A 16515-nucleotide genomic window follows, 5' to 3' on the forward strand; every position below is an offset into this window, starting at 1 on the left:
GAAATTTAATTAGTGGCTGACATGTTTGAAAGAGTGAGATTATGTATATATCATTTTAAAAGTGGATTTCCAACTTCAACATTTCTGAAGAAAATTGGAAGATCTAACACTATTCCTGGTGGAAAGAAAACCTGGTTAACATTTGCATTAAGTGTGTATTAGTAACGTTACCCCAAACGGCTGCCTATGTGAAATTCGGCAGAACCCAAAGAAAGCTGCAACAGTAGTGTTGCTTAATTAGAATCACTGGAGACCCACGCCTATGAATACTTTGAGCTTGTGGTTGAAGCTTTCTGAACGCTAATTAATAATAAATCTTTCCTTTTAAATTGTATTTTGTGAGCCAGGTCTCTAGTGACAGAATTGGACAGTGGCTGATGCAATTAAAAAAAAGAATTAATTTTTATTAGCATTCACACTTTGCAAAGTTTGCAAAGTTCCTTGATATGAGGACTGCACATCATCAACTTGGCTTTGGCAGTGATGTGTGTTGGAACCTCAGCAGTGACAAAAGGGAATGAGGAGGAACTGTGGAGTGATCTGATTTTAACACTGTCCTCTGGAGGGGTCATGAGAATAAGTGTCCTAAAGAGGGGGTGGGTAGCAAAACTAAGCTCAATCCAGCCTGGGGTGATAGAAGTTGTCAAAGGCGGTTGATGGATTCCAGCTATGATGATGCTTGTAGGCAAATGGAACTTGGCATCCTTCATGGGAGAATGTCCATCTGGTTTGAAGCAGGAATCCACAGAGGGTGGATGTTGAGCAGCGGGACCTAAGCAAGGGCAAGGTTTAGGTGGTGGGCGGGGCCAATGCTCAGGACCCACAGGGCTGGAAATGGTTCTGGGGGCTGTGGGGGTGGGGCTTAGGCTCAAGAAACAGAAGGGGCCCAGGCCTGCACCCCACCCCCCAGTCTCAGAGGGCATGGGACCTCACATGGGAGCCCAGCAGGCTTCTTGGGCTCAAGTGGGTGGGGCAATCGCCCTCCACTCCTCTGCCACTCCTCCTGGGTGGCTCGTCCCGCCTTCTACTCCTGATCTCCCTGGCCTCCTTCCTATGCCCCCAGGACCCACGTGGCCTGGATGGGGCTTTGCGGGGTGTATCTGCTTGGGAGCTCGGCAGGCTCCCCGGCCTCAGTGGGCCAGGAGATCGCCCTCTGCTCCTCTCCTGTTCTTCCGGGAGAGTCCCTCCCGCCTGCCTCTCCTGATCTCCCTGGCCTCAGGGGCGCCAATCCTGTCTGGCCTCCACTTCTCCTCCCTCCTCAGTCCCTCTACGTCCTACGGGTTCACTTTGGGTTTCCTCCCATCTCCTTGGGTGTCAGAGGCCCTCACGAGCGACCGGCAGGCGCCCTAGTTGTGGGGAGATGTTAACTCTGCGTCTTCCCACACTGCCGTCCAGGAATGGTGTTTACAAACCAAGAACTGAAAGGGAGGTGGTTGGTTTTAAGGATGTCTACAAATTAATTTTTTCTTTGGATTTCAACGTTTTTCTCTTCTGTGTGTCTTGGTCATTTTTGTTTATCTGACACGTGCATGAGCTTGTCCTATACCTGGAAATATACACAGGCCTCCCCACCCCCAGTCTTGTGGAGAGTCAGACATACATGCCCAGAAAAGAAATGCTATGCTCACTCCAAGATGCAGGAGAAGCATCCTCTGGAGGGAGGAATAGGGGTCAGGGAAGGCTTCGTGGGGGAAAGCAATCTTTGCAGAGATCACTGGAGGATGCTTTCCTTGGTGGAGGTTTGGGAGAGCGTATTTTAGGGCAGTGGAGCAACTGAGCACGACCAAGGGCAGGACACAGGAGCATACCGAGAGTCTGTGGGACAGAGCCTGGAGTCCCACGTATCTGGAGTTGTTTGGGGCAGGGATGGTGGGAGAGGCCATCCACCATGGCTCTGAAAGTCCTGTGTGTTCTTGCTGAGAACGCCTGCCTACTTCCGACCCAGACATCTGAGCAGCCCTGTTTCTTGAAGTGTTTGCTGTGTGCAAGCTTGAGGGCTGAGGTCAGGCCGGCTTGCTTCTGCTTGCTATAAAAGTGGCGAATTCCCAAGTTCAGCGTTCCTTTCCTGTAATGCAACCCCCTGCCTGTGTGGGCATCCACAATGAGCCCTTGCATCACCGCTTGGGGCTTGGGGCACAGGGCAAACCCATGAGAACACGAAGACCTCAAAACTGCTTTTACTAGGAGTGAAAAGACCTTTTGCTCTGATCCTGGAGTCTTGATTCTTTTGCTGGTGTCCATGAAATGATATCAAGCTAATTTATTAGCTTATCATAGGAAAAAATCTCAGAGCCTGCACAGTTCTTGATAAGGGCTGGGAGTTCAGGTTGGGAAGGCAGGTTGCATGTCTGGCAAGAAAAGCCTGGAACCCATTTTGTTCCCGTGTGTAATCTGCTGTGGAGACTTGCAGAAGGTGGACGTTGCTGTTCCTCACTTCCTTTCTCTCCAAAGGAAATACTTTTATTCACGGTTCAAGCGTGATGGTGCACATTTACTATTTGCCATTTTTTTGGGGGGGGCGGTATGCGGGCCTCTCACTGCTGTGGCCTCTCCTGCTGCAGAGCACAGGCTCCGGACGCGCAGGCTCAGCGGCCATGGCTCATGGGCCCAGCCGCTCTGCGGCATGTGGGATCTTCCCAGACCAGGGCACGAACTCGTGTCCCTTGCATCGGCAGGCGGACTCTCAACCACTGCGCCACCAGGGAAGCCCCTGTTTGCCATTTTTAGTGAGATGTCTGTTACCTGAGGATGGTCTTGCTCTCTCTTTGTCTCTCTACTCTTTGTGGGTTTAGAATATGAACGAGCAGAAGGGTGCTTGCCTTAGTTAAGCCTTCTTTTTGATAATTCTAGGTTGAATTAAACTGGGGGTATTACACAAGGGTGTGGATGCCCACACAGTGGATGCAGCTGGAGGGATCAGAGGCAACTGTGCTGATGCCAGAACTTGTCATAATAGAGCATTCAAAGAGCAGTGAGTCCCCAAGGGGTCAACAGGCCACATGAGGTACCAGGAAGTGTGACATTTAAAGCAAGGAGCAGGTCAGAGCCCAGGTATGCAGATAAGAATCAGGACACAAATGCCAGGTTGTAAGGCTAGATGCAAACCCAGAACATTATACAGAGCCGAGAACCAGGAGACCTGAAAGGGCAAGGCAGGTTCAGGGCAGGGTGAGCAGAGACTCAGCAGTTAGGAAGGACCTTGGTCAGTGAAGTGAGTACCCACCCAGCAGGAGGGTCCTTCCCCAGGCAGAGCCAGTCCCAGGGCAGGGCTCAGAGGAGACTAAGTAAGTGCTTTGCAAGTTAACCCTGGGTTAACTCAGGTAGGTGAAAAGCTGCTTTGAGGATGACATCTTCTTTTTGAAACACTATAATGGATTTTCTTGGAGGAGAATAAGAATGTAGTTCATCTTTCTTGGTGTGTCCTCACTAAACCCCAGCTCTACTGACATTTACACTTTTCAGCACCTGCATTTTGCCAGCAGATCAGACCTTGATGATCTTTGAAAAAGTGATGCTATGGGTGAGAACAGTGCCGTTCAACATCGCGGTACTTGATACCAGTTACAACCTCCAGATACACGTAATAGTCTTTCTGAAATGTGTACCAGGCTATGGAATTAAAAATATGTTTATCATTTAAAATGTGAGATAATGGTTTCGGGAAGCTGACAATATAGAAATCAGTTTCTAAAAAAGGTGCTGTCTAGAAATAGACACATGCTCCCTCCATCCCCTCCGTCCTGGCACACATAACCCAAAATTTGGACCCTCACATTTGTAACTCATTTGCATACGTAAGTGCCAGTTGGCAGTATTTTGAATACTTCAGCACTTCTCTGCATCCGTTTGAGTTGGGGCTGCTACCGAAGCCCTGTTTCAACGTGTTTTGTTTTTCCTGCCATTTCAAAATGAAGTCGTGAGGTTGGGACCTCTTCCAAGAAGGTTCAGAAAGTAATTTATTTTCACCTTCTTCCTGTCCTAATTCCATCTCATTCGGTGCCTCTCTGAAGCTGTAACTAGAGGTCTCTTGGTCATTTCAGTGAATCCCAGAACGTGTAACATTGACTTTGGTGTAACATTTGGGAAGCCAGCCAGGGAAGATGGACATTTTGGCTTCTGTTAGCATCATGTAGAGATTTTCAAAGAAAGCAAAAACAGGCTAGAATGGGGCAAGGAGAAAAGCACATCACACAACTTCCATTTTCCCTAACTTTGAGTTCTTTTTCTAGGTTAAATCTGTGTGCTGAGATAGATGTTATTTTTTCTTTTTCCCTTCTTTCCTCCTTCATGACCCTCACATTTCTTTTCTTTTCACCTCCAAGAAGGTACTCGGTAACTGATACACAAACCTTTGGCTGAGTGATGACACGGTTGGTTAGCCAACAGCAAGGGGGTAAGCTGGCAAAGGTCTTTGAGTGGAATAATTTAAGGACAGGATGATTTTTCAACTTAATTTTTAAAAAACTTTTATTGGGGTATAGTTGATTTACAATGTTGTGTTCAATTTAATTTTTACTTTAAATCTATTTTTAATTTGTAAGGTCATACCTTAATGGTTACAAATAGGAATACAGGGAGACATGTCACCCTTTCCTGGTTCCAAAGCCACCAGTCTCCTCTCCTCTTTGCTAATTGTGGGTTTCTCTTTACAATTTCACAGGCATTTTATGCATATACAATTGTTACAATGGAAGGTTAGCATTAGCCACCAAGGAACAGTATCAGATGCTTTCAGAAGGAGGTGACACATAGTATGTCAGCTGGTGAAGCTGATCTCTTGCTTCAGGCAAAGATTCTATTCATGCTCCAATAAAGGAGGCTTGGACCTAGAGTCTGTCATACAGAGTGAAGTAAGTCAGAAAGAGAAAAACAAATACCATATGCTAACACATATATATGGAATCTAAGAAAAAAAAAAAAAGGTCATGAAGAACCTAGGGGTAAGACGGGAATAAAGACACAGACCTACTAGAGAATGGACTTGAGGATATGGGGAGGGGGAAGGGTAAGCTGTGACAAAGTGAGAGAGTGGCATGGACATATATACACTACCAAACGTAAGGTAGATAGCTAGTGGGAAGCAGCCGCATAGCACAGGGACATCAGCTCGGTGCTTTGTGACCACCTAGAGGGGTGGGATAGGGAGGGTGGGAGGGAGGGAGACGCAAGAGAGAGGAGATATGGGAACACATGTATATGTATAACTGATTCACTTTGTTATAAAGCAGAAACTAACACACCATTGTAAAGCAATTGTACTCCAATAAGGATGTAAAAAAAATTTATATGCTGCTGGTGGGATGATAAATTGGTATAATAATCTCAAAAAGAAAAAGAGGCTTTGTGCTTTGAAAGTCAGGAAATGTGAGGTTCAAAGGCATTGTCGGGATGGAGAGAGAGAATATAGGCTGCTGACAATCCAGGGGTTAGAAAAACCTTCCTTGTAGCCTTTGATACCTGTATCCAGATAAAAATAAGATGAAGGTGGAAATCAAGGGCCACCAAAGTACCTGAGTCATTTTTCCGAGGTGGGAAACCAGCTTTGGGTCTGGAGAGTCAGACCAATTAATGGACCTTTGGTTGGTAATGTGTATAAAAGTGGGGGATTTTGCTAAAACGCCATTGCTGGTTTGATCGGTCTGGGGTGTGGCCTGAGAGTGTGCATTTCTAACAAACCTCTAGGTGCTGCTGGTCTGCACTTTGAGCACCAAGGACCTAAACAGACCCTACCTTCCGAGATTCTGTTTCCACGGGTGTAAGACAGAGCTCTGCTTTTTGATGACCTTCCCTACGTTGAAAGGTAATTCTGATGTAGGTTGACCTCAGAACACACTTTGAGAAACCCAACTCTTATGCCTGGAATTTTTTTTCCTTCATATAAATAGAGTGGAGAACATTATCACAGAGGAGGATAGAAAAGGCTTGGGGAGGTGTAGGATGAAGCTGCGGGACGATGCATGGGGGGAGGGGAGGGATTTTGAATCAAATACATATCCTGCAATTGAAATGTAATTTTGCTTCTCACCAGTGAGAAGACTTTCCCAGAAGGAGGATCACAGGCCTTCCTCCACTTCTCTATTGTAGGCTTTGGGATAGTAGACACAGAGAATGTCACTCAACACACCATTCCTTGAAATGTCCCCTTCTCCATGAGCTTTGGTTCCAGTCATGTAATCTTCCACTTATCCCAATGAAGCCAATGTGCTTCCTTGTATCATCTCATCCCAGGACACCCAGATGCCCTCACTAAGGCTGATTTTGTCCCCGGACTCAGATTTGGCTTTCAGATGTACAATGTGCAAATGCTTAAAGGGCAATGTGCCCAGATTTCCGACACAGTCCTGACCTCTGTTCAGGCCATTGGTGGGCACCACTTCAGAATCAACCTGGTTCCAGTAAAATAAGTAAGTAACGTCTGTTTCCATTTCCTGGGAAACTGGCCTCTTTCTATAAAATCAGGCTTTTCCGGGAGGGCTTCCCAGAACATCTCCTTCTGGCAGGGTAGTCACGGACACAGTGCTGCAGTATGTACCTGCTTCTGGGCTCCCTGGGGCAGTGGGTCAAGGGTCCACTTGATGTGATGGAGGGACGATGGCAGCGGCTGTGATGGAGAATTTTGGCAGGCATCTTTGTCTCCTCGACAAGGAGACCCCTGTCCCAGGACCTCCACGTAGAGGTGACTGCCCCTTTTTCATCATGGTTCGTCAAGCCCCAGCTGAACAGGGTGCGGGAAGTAGCCTAGATTGAATTCTTTGCTGCTTTGTGCCCTCTTCTGTTCAGTGAACTGCTTTTCGTCACAACAACCTGACCACACACAAACCCCCGAAGCAGACCGGGGGGATGAAGTTCTCCATAACCGTGCACCTGCCATTGCTAATGTAGGAAGTGAAAATAACATCAATGCACTCCATCCCACGCAACAAAGAAACGCCAGCCCCCAAAAAATCCCCTTGCAAAATGCCACCGAGACACCCACTCAGCCTGCACCCTTACGCAAGCACAGCAGCTGAGCACCTGACATGTGGCACATCACCCCGTGTACCTCACGTGCCTTCTTGCTTGGACAGGAGCAGGGAAATTTAAGCATTGGCACCCAATGCACAGCCTTCCGGTTTCCCTACTTTATTTAACTCTTGCAGCATCTCTTTGAGGTGGTAGTAAATGTCTTATTATTATTTTCCCTCGTAGTAAAGATTACACAGCCCATGTTATGGTTGAATTGTGTCCCCTGCTACAAGTTCATATGTAGAAGTTGTAACTCCTAGTTCCTCAGAATGTGCCCTTATTTGGACATAAGGTCATGGCAGATGTCATTTGCTAAGATGAGATTATTAGGATGGACCCCAATTCAATGACTAGTGTCCTTATAAAGTAGAAAAATTTGGAAGTAGACATACCAGACATACACATGGTGTTCTCCCTGTGAAGATAAAGGCAGAGATGAGAGTGATGTTTCTACAAGTCCAGGAATGCCAAAGATGGCCAGCAAAGCACCAGAAGCTGGAGGTGACACATGGAACATATTCTTTTTCAGAGCCCTCAGAAGGAACCAACCCTGCTGACACCTTGATCTTGGATTTCTAGCCCCCAGAACTGTGAGCCAATTCATTTCAGTTAAGTCACCCAGGTCCTGGTACTTTGTTACAGCAGACCTAGCAAACTAATATAGCCCCCAAGCAACAGCATGGGGACATAAAACAGGTTTTCTGGATCCTTCTCTACTAGTGCTATAGGCATGTTGTACCAAGGGGGAGCTGAGAATGCGAGGGCCATGGCAACGTTAACATTTTAAAAGCCAATGAGGAAGCATTTTTATCTCCCCAGTTCCCCACTTTAGACCCACTCAGCAAATCAACTTATACACAAGCATTCCTTTCTGCACCCAAATCTCCTTCAACAAGGCTTTGGACACTTATTCCCAGGCTGTATACAGTATTGCTGCACTAGCAAACTATCTCAAAACACAGAAACTTAATACAAATTGTGTTTTACTACATCTCATGGATTCTATAGTTCAAGAATTCAGGCAGGCTCATCTGGGTGATTCTTTTTCTCCCCCTGGCATTTTCTAAGGTCCATAAGTCATCCTCTGCTGGTGGAAGGGCTGGTCTGGAGAAACCAGGACCACCTGACTCACATGTCTGGTGCCTTGGTGGGGATGACTGGGAAGTAAGGCTCTGGTGACTGAAATCCTTTCACGTAGCATCTGAGCACGGTGGCTGCAAGTTACTAGGACTTCTTGCGTGGACACTGGCTTTCCCTGGAATAAATGTCCCAAGAAAGCCAGGTAGAAGTTGCATGGCCTTTAATGACCTAACCTGGAAAGCCACAATTACCATTTCCATCACAGTCCATTGGTCAGATTGGTCACAGAGGCCCACCCAGATTCCGGGGCAGGCTTCAAAGACCTTACCTCTTGATAGGATGAGAATCGAATAATGTGCAGCCATTAAACAACAACCACATTCTACCTTCCCATCACTCTCTCTCTCTCTCTTTTTTTTTTTTTTTAATTTTTTGGCCATGCCTTGTGGCATGTGGGATCTTAGTTCCCTGACTAGGGAACGAACCCGCAACCCCTGCATTGGAAGCACGAAGTCGTAACCACTGGATGGCCAGGGAAGTCCCCACATCTCTTGGGTAGCAAAGGAAATGAGGAAAATCTCTACTTTTTTCCAGTCTCTACTCTAGTACTTCCAGGGCTAGGTACCTGGGTGTGAGGTACCCCCTTGAGAAGCACTCCTAGCTTCTTATTTGCATTTTTTATAGCTGAAATTGTACCCGTGGAGATAAAAGTCTGAGCCCTTGTGGAAGGTCCGGTTTCAGGCCAGGAACCTCTTAGGAAGCCCAAATGGAAACAAAAAGGGATGAACAGGATCTCCTCACAAGTCAGCAAGCTCCCAGATATTTATTGTCTTAGCTTGTCATCTTCATGCTTCAGGAATTAGTTCGCCTCCTCCCAAGGACTCTTTCATTCAGTATCTCTTCAAAGCAGCCATGAGTGAAGCTCTCACCTGTTCTATTTATTGTCTTCTGGGGATCCAATGACAGGCTGAGTATCCAGAAAAGCAAAGCTCCTGGAAGAAGTGGAGGCCACATCACCAACCTGTGCCCTTCAGAGCACAGTCTCTTAAAACATCAGCTCTACAAACAAAGTGCGTGGGAGGAGGGGACTGGACTTCCTGTTGGCCTCCTTTGGCACTTCTATGTGTTGTTCCAATCTCTCTCTCTACTTGCATCTTGGTCTGGTGGTCGCCAGATTGTCCAGATAACCTGGAAGGGTGCCTCTAGCTACAGAAGCCTAAAGCTAATGAGGCCCATTAGATTCAGAGCATCCTACCACTTACTTGATCCTCTAAGACAAGCACAATAAAAAGCCAGACCATACGCAATTGTTATTTAACCACAATATTATTATCTTGTGTATGTGTGTGTGCACATGTGTGTGCCTGTGAGTGAGTGAGAGAGAGAGAAAGGGAGAAAAAGAGAGAGTCTTACATCCCTGTCTAGGGAGTAAGTTCCTCGAAGATAGGAAGTGTATGATATTTACTTTTGCCTTTGCAAAAACCCATAGTAATGTATTCAGCCTATAGCAGGTAATGTGTTCGGTATATAACAGGTACTCACCAAATGTCTGTAGGAAGATGGAGGGGAGAGAAGAGAGATTAATCAAACCAAGTCTACTTTTTTCATTGCTTTCAGGATTCCCAGTTGAATCTTGAAGGTATGCTCAAGTATATGGTGGAATGCGGAACAGGAGTAGAGAAGGGGGGAGGTGTCATGGTTGAAGCTGGAGCCCTTGAACTAGAACAAGACTGGTGGTTTGGTGGGTGAGTAGGTCGGTGGCCAGGTCACCTGGGTTAGCTTTGGACATAAGTGGTAGAGACAGAAAGGGGAACTAGACTGATGGCCCATCTCAAGCATGAAGAAATTTTATCAGGTGCTCAAGTTCAAGTGCTCTTTGAAGAGATGCAGTGATAGGCAGTCCATCTTGGGTTTCTCATGAAGGAAAATGCTGGCTTCTGTACGTTATTCAAAACCCATTGCCTATGTGTCCTGCACAGGCCCATATCTGCCACCCACAAGATATCTTCTCCTCCCTCACCTCCCTGCAATCCACCGGCGAGCCCTCAGCTCCAAGTATTCTGCTGGAACTGTCCTCTAAAGTGTGCTGGTAAACCTGGATTCCCAAATGGGTGAAATCTTCCTAGTTTTGATTCTTCTAGATGTCATCCTTCAACAGTTCCTTATCTATACTTTCCTTGAAAAAAGTTCCTTCACTATGTAAATTAGAGTGGCTTGTTATCAACTCAAAAGTCCATTAGTCCACAGTGGTTCCTGTTGCTCTGGTGGAGACCTTGGAGGCTTGTAGTCAGACAAGCAACCTCAGGATGTTACTGTTTTAGAAAAGCTTAGTGTCAAGGTGGTGGCCAAGCTGGATGGGGCAGTAGACTGAGTCGGGGAGATAGTCAGGAAGCTTGGGAGTTAATAAAAGCTGATATGGACACAAAAGCCATTTTGAAGAAGAATAGACAGCTTTGAAGAAGAGCTGAAAACATTTGACTGACTAGATAAAGGAAAGGAATCTGAGATGGTTTCTAAGATTTTTAGCTGTGTGATTGTGATGTTACAGCTGACAGAAACTGAGAAGTCTGAAAGGGGACTTGGTTTGGGGAAAAGACCAGAGTTTGGTTTCCGACTTGCTAAGCTGGAGGTGTTCTGATTAAGAACTATGACATTGTGGACTAGGGTTCGTGGTCCACATGAAACTTCCCCTCCCCTCCTTCTGTGCCCAAGGAGGAGCTGTGATCTGGTCCACATCGTAAGCAGACCCAGGCGTTTGGGGTTAAGGCGCCAGGGAGGAGTGGGCTGGTTAGTTCTTTCTCTTCTGCATGCAAGGACCATTTCCTCCTTGAATCGCCTCCAACTTAGAACTGTCTCTCCTGCAGCTGGTGTGGTAAGGCAGGCATTGGAACTTTCCCTGCTATGGAGGCATTCCATTCCATCTTTAAACACTTCTAACCTTTTTTTTTTTTTCTTGGGCCTTAAATTAAATATAAAAATTAATCTTTATATTTCATCTGTGGTCCCAGAGGTAGCAGACCAGGTAGATATCTGAGTGCAAACTTCCAACGGGAAGTAATGCTCCTTTGCCTTGGGATATAGCAGGAGGGTGAGTCCACAATCTAGGAGGGGATGACAGTCAAGGAGTTGAACTTGGACTTTTTTTTTTTATGACTAATGTATAATTTTGTTGGTGCTTAAGAGAGCAGAGAGGTGGGGAATATAAAATAGCAAGTTACTCATGTTTTAGAGGATAATCCAGAATATATTGTTGATGAAACTCATGAAGGAAAATGTGTTGAAAGAAAAGACAAAGAAGCAGAAGTATCCTATTATAACCCAGCAATTCCACTCCTACACAGTTACCAACAATAATGGGCACATGCATTCACAAAAGACATCTATAGGAATGTTCATAATACATGAAAGCCAAAAGTGGAAGCAACCCCAAAGCTGATCAACAATAAATGAATAAATGGATTGTGGTTTCTTCATTCAAGGGAATATTATACACCAATGAGCATTAACAGACAATAACCATAATCAGCATGGCTGAATCTCACAAGCAAAATGCGGAGTAGAAGTGGCCAAATTCAAAGGAGGACATACGCTATGATTACATCTATATGAAGTTCAAAAAATAGGCAATGTTGTCTTTGCTTTTTGAAGTCAGGAGAGTAGTTACCTTCAAGAGGGGAGCACAAGTGTCTTCTGGGATTCTGGATATTTTTTTTTTTCTGATCTGGAAGCTTTTTATACACGTGTGTTCATTTAAAAAAATTTTGGAGTGAACACTTATGACTTGCATCTGTATATATTTTATACTGTGATAACATGTGCAAAAAGAAAAAAAATCACAGGGCATATCTTTGGGGAAAGCTCTCTTTTAGAAGTGAAGTACAGAAAGATAAATGAGAAAAGAAGTCATAAGAAAAGTAGCAGAATTGCTTTATTCAATTCTACAGTTGTTAAGAGGAAGTCTTGAGAAATTGTAGGGAATGACATAAAAATGTTTAACTTGCTATGTCAAAACAAAGAAGTAATAATATCAAAAGTCAGGCAACAACCTGAAAGATATATTTACAGCAATAAGGAACTGGTTCACTCAATTATGGAGGCCAAGTTCAGCCCCAGGAGAACTGATGGCATATTCCAGTCCGAGTCTGAAGGCCCAAGAACCAGGAAGGCCAGGGGTGGTAAGTTCCAGTCTGAGTCCAAGTCCAAAGGCAGGAGAAGACTGATGTCCCAGCCCAAAGAATTCTTCCTTACTCAGCCTTTTATTCTGTTTGGGCCTTCCAGGGACGGGCTGAGGCTCACCCACACGCTGGGGGGCAGGGCAATCTGTTTTACTCTCTCTGCTGATTCAATCTCATCCAGAAGCACCCTCCCAGACATACCCAGAAGTAATGTTTAACCAAATACCTGGGCACTGCATGGCCCAGTCAAGCCGACGACTATGACTAAATATAAACGAGCAAAAGGCATGGATGGAGGATATGGATTGTTGATAATGGCAGAAGCCATCACAAGTCCCACAGAATATACTCATATACACTATCATTTATGTTAGTTCATCACAATTGGAAGTTTTCATGTAATAACCAATGACGTTTCTAGAGGAACATGTAAAAAACACTAAATGAAAATGAGCTTTAGGAAACTGAACTCACTTGGTCAAAGCTTTTACCTCTCTGTGCCGTAACTCTACTGGATTGCAAGGTGTTTAAGCCAAGGGCTGTGTCTTTTGCATTTCTGCATCTCAGCACCTAATGCAATCCCTGAGCTCACGAATAAGCCCCTCATAACACAGTTACGTTGTAAGTTCGGCGGGCTCGGTGCGTTATGGTCCAGTGGGCTCACCGTCATGCCAGGCTTCCCGAGAGGGGGGATGCACAACTGTCACTGGAAATGGCTGCATTGATTCCTCTGGAAAAGTCAGAGATGACTTTTGACACGTCCGTAAACTCACTGCTCATTGGCCCCTTCCTAACCAGGTCTTCTGACGTGCAAATTTGTCTTAGAGTCTACGGATGATCTAAATCTCATTAAAACTTAGATAGAAAATGTTATGCCTTTAACTGAAGATCCCTAGTTCATTTTAAGACTCAGAGTTGTTACAGATAAGACAGAATATATCATTTTCATAAAATAACAGGTAGATATTAATATCAATAATTTAAAACTATCGCTAGGAGGAATTTCAAGAGAAGAGAAATCACAGTGGTTTGTAGGGCGTTGATATACATGACGCACACCTATATTTTCTAGGTATCTATGCATATCATTTGTGTGGTAATTACATTGTCTTTTGCAACTAAGTGCCACAGGTATTTAGTTTGTGATACTTTTACGCTTTTTCCTCTTGGGAGAACTAATTACAAACAATTTAATTAAGCTCTCTTACTCATTAATGTTCTAGTAGCTTAGCAAGTTTGGGTTAGCTCAGCAGGTTACAAAGGTTTCATTTTATCAGTTATCCTCCCATTAACTCATATACCATCAGTACTATGGTTGTTTTTTTTATCCTTCTCTGCCTGGGGTACTGACAGAATTTAAAATACCATTAAAACTAAGAATTCAGGAAAGACTCTTGTTAGTTGCCACCTGTCCTGATGAGGCTTGGATATCCATTTTGAATCTCTAGAATACAAGATTAAGGATGTCAATAATGTTCTCTTCAATAAGACCAAACAAACAAAAACCATATTTTATTTTTGATTAGAGTTAGAGCAATAACATATGGTTTTCATTAGCTTTGTGAGATTTCAGAGAAAAAAACCTGTTCTATAATTCATTAGAAGCTCAAACACTAAAGATATAAGTTTTGGCTAAAAGAGTACCAATAAGGAATATATTTAACACAGGGGCGAGGGGGAGAAACACAAATCAGGTCTTAAGCAAATATTTTTCTATTTATTCTTTCCGAGGACATTATATAGAGGCACGATTTATACTTTGGTCTCAGGTATCACTAATACAGACTGCCCAGAATTGAATATATGAGCTTGTGAAGTTCCAGCTTGTTAATAGTTAATGCAGTTTTTTGGTATTATTTTTTAGCTGACTGACATTTTTTTCAGGTGTAAATGGTTAAGTAAACAAGGAGCAATTAGCTTCCTGATTTAAATAGTAAATAAGGAACAGTTCATGTTGTACCAAGCTGTTTTTCTCCAACACTCTGGCCATGAACCTTATGTTCTCTTATTAACCATGATGTTTACTAATAATTATTGGGCTCGAATCTCCTTTCTGTACTTGGCCATACAGGAGGATGGAGGCCACGCCTTGTAATGCTGTGTTTACTTAAGGAAAAATGGTTATGAAAGGAAAGACACTTTGGGTTTATTTATTTCTTTGTTTTCAATTCTACAAGGCTTGAAGTAACTTGGTAATTTTTTTATTTTTGAACTGGATAAGTTCTATATTCTGAGAATGTATCCAGAAATAATTACATATTCAAAGGGAATAGGATAAATTCGAAACACCTTTGTAAAATTAACGGGAAAATAGAAATACTATTCCTTTAATAACTTAATGTACAGATTAGTTAAATTCAGGTTAACAAAAATATTTCTTGAAAATTGAAAGAGGAAAAGCAAGAGCTGAGAAAGGGACAATGGGCCTCCGAAGATGAGACCCAGGACAAGTTGCAAGATTGAGCAAATCAAAATATAGAACCCTCAATTAACTTGGAATTTCAGATAAGTAAAAAAATAATATTTTGGGATAGGTTTGTCCAGTACAATATTTGGGATACTTTTATCCTGAAAAAGTAGTTATCATTTATCTGAAATTCAAATTCAACTGAGCATCCTGTATTCTATCTGGCAACCCTAGAAGCAGGGAACTTGGGTGATGGGTTCAAGGTCAGGAGCTACTTTGTGGCACATTCACCCTTGGAACTTGGGTCTCATAAAATCATATTATTTCCATTCTATGGCATGTTGCTCTACATAATTCTCCTATGGACAAATATCTTTAATCAGTGGTTTTTAAAAATAAAAACATTTTGGTCTCATTTTTCAGATGTTTCACGTCCAAAGACATTTTCTGTTCCATAAAATGACACTGTTAAAAACCTTAATGTAAAAGCCACACTCGGCTCTCCTGATTATTCTGTAAAATGGTTATTTTAACATAGAATATCAAAATTGTGCTTCACTCTGTGGCTTTATAGCCAAGTAATTTGACCGTGTATTAAAACTTAAGGAGAATTATGAACAGGGAAATTACAAATAGGGATCGGACTTGCAATGTAAAACTTTGAACACTCATAAAATCCATATTTTTCCTCCTTGTTACTATTTTACCACCAAAAATGAAAGTAGAGGGTGGCTACTTACTGATGAAATGTACAGACACTGAAAAGACAATGATTTTTGCAGCTGAGAAATCTAGGTGGAAACGGGCAGCTGCTTATTTCAGTGGCTGTGATTTTATAACCTAAAGCTGTGTTTTCTGGCAGGAAAATTCAGTGCCTGGATCAGAAGTGTGAAGACATGAGGTCCTCTGCAGGATGCTGAGAAACGAGGCTGGTGATTCCCATAGCCTTTGAGAACAGGCACTGACAGTAGCTAGTTTAAAATTAAAAAAAGAAAGAAAAAAAGAAACCAAAACCAAACCAAACCAAAACAAACAAAAAAAACACTTAAAATCCAGAGTCTAAAAACCACGCTCACACCATCTCGATGGTTTATCTGAAAGGGGAATAACAAAGGGAATGATTTGTTTCCCTCTGTGCCTCTGTGAGTTAGGGGCTGGGAGGGTGATCGGTGATGGGTGGAAGGGGCGCTGACCTATCGAATACAGTGCAATTCGGTGAGCTTCTGTTTGCTAGGCTAGGCTTTCAGGCTTCCATGATCTTACCCTCTAGCAAGGAAGACAATCTGGAAACAGATGGGCTACCAAGTTTGTTCTAGTGGTGAGCATGCAAAGTGTCACGGAAATTCAAAGGAGGGACCCTTTGTGGAGGGCTCAGAGGTTTCTTGCGGATGGTACTTCGTTTCCTTCCAGAGATCTATATCAAACTATTTGCAAATGATGTGTTAGGCTATCTGAGATTTGCATCACAATGATATCACGGTGAGAGAGGGAAAATGAATGAAATACGTTAGCCATGAGTTGATATTCGGTGGAAGCTGGGTTTGAGAGCACGGAGGTTAATTATACATTCTGTCTATTTGCTGTATTTGAAATTGTCCATAATAAACAGGAAGGAAGTTTGTGTGTGTGTGTATCTGTGGAGACTGAGATAGAGACAGAAAGACAGCGAGAGATTAAGATTATAAAACAAGGCAAAGGTGCCTGGGGAAAGTGGAACAGCTCAGCGAGAATAGCTTGTTTCAGGGCACCAATCTGCAAACGGAAGATCAGTTTTTGCTCAGGGACCCCAGGAATGTGAAGGAGGCAGAGGCACCAACAGGGGAAGCTCCCAGCATTACTTCTGGCAAC

This window comes from Pseudorca crassidens, chromosome 12 (assembly GCF_039906515.1).
Source record: "Pseudorca crassidens isolate mPseCra1 chromosome 12, mPseCra1.hap1, whole genome shotgun sequence".
NCBI classification, from domain to species: domain Eukaryota; kingdom Metazoa; phylum Chordata; class Mammalia; order Artiodactyla; family Delphinidae; genus Pseudorca; species Pseudorca crassidens.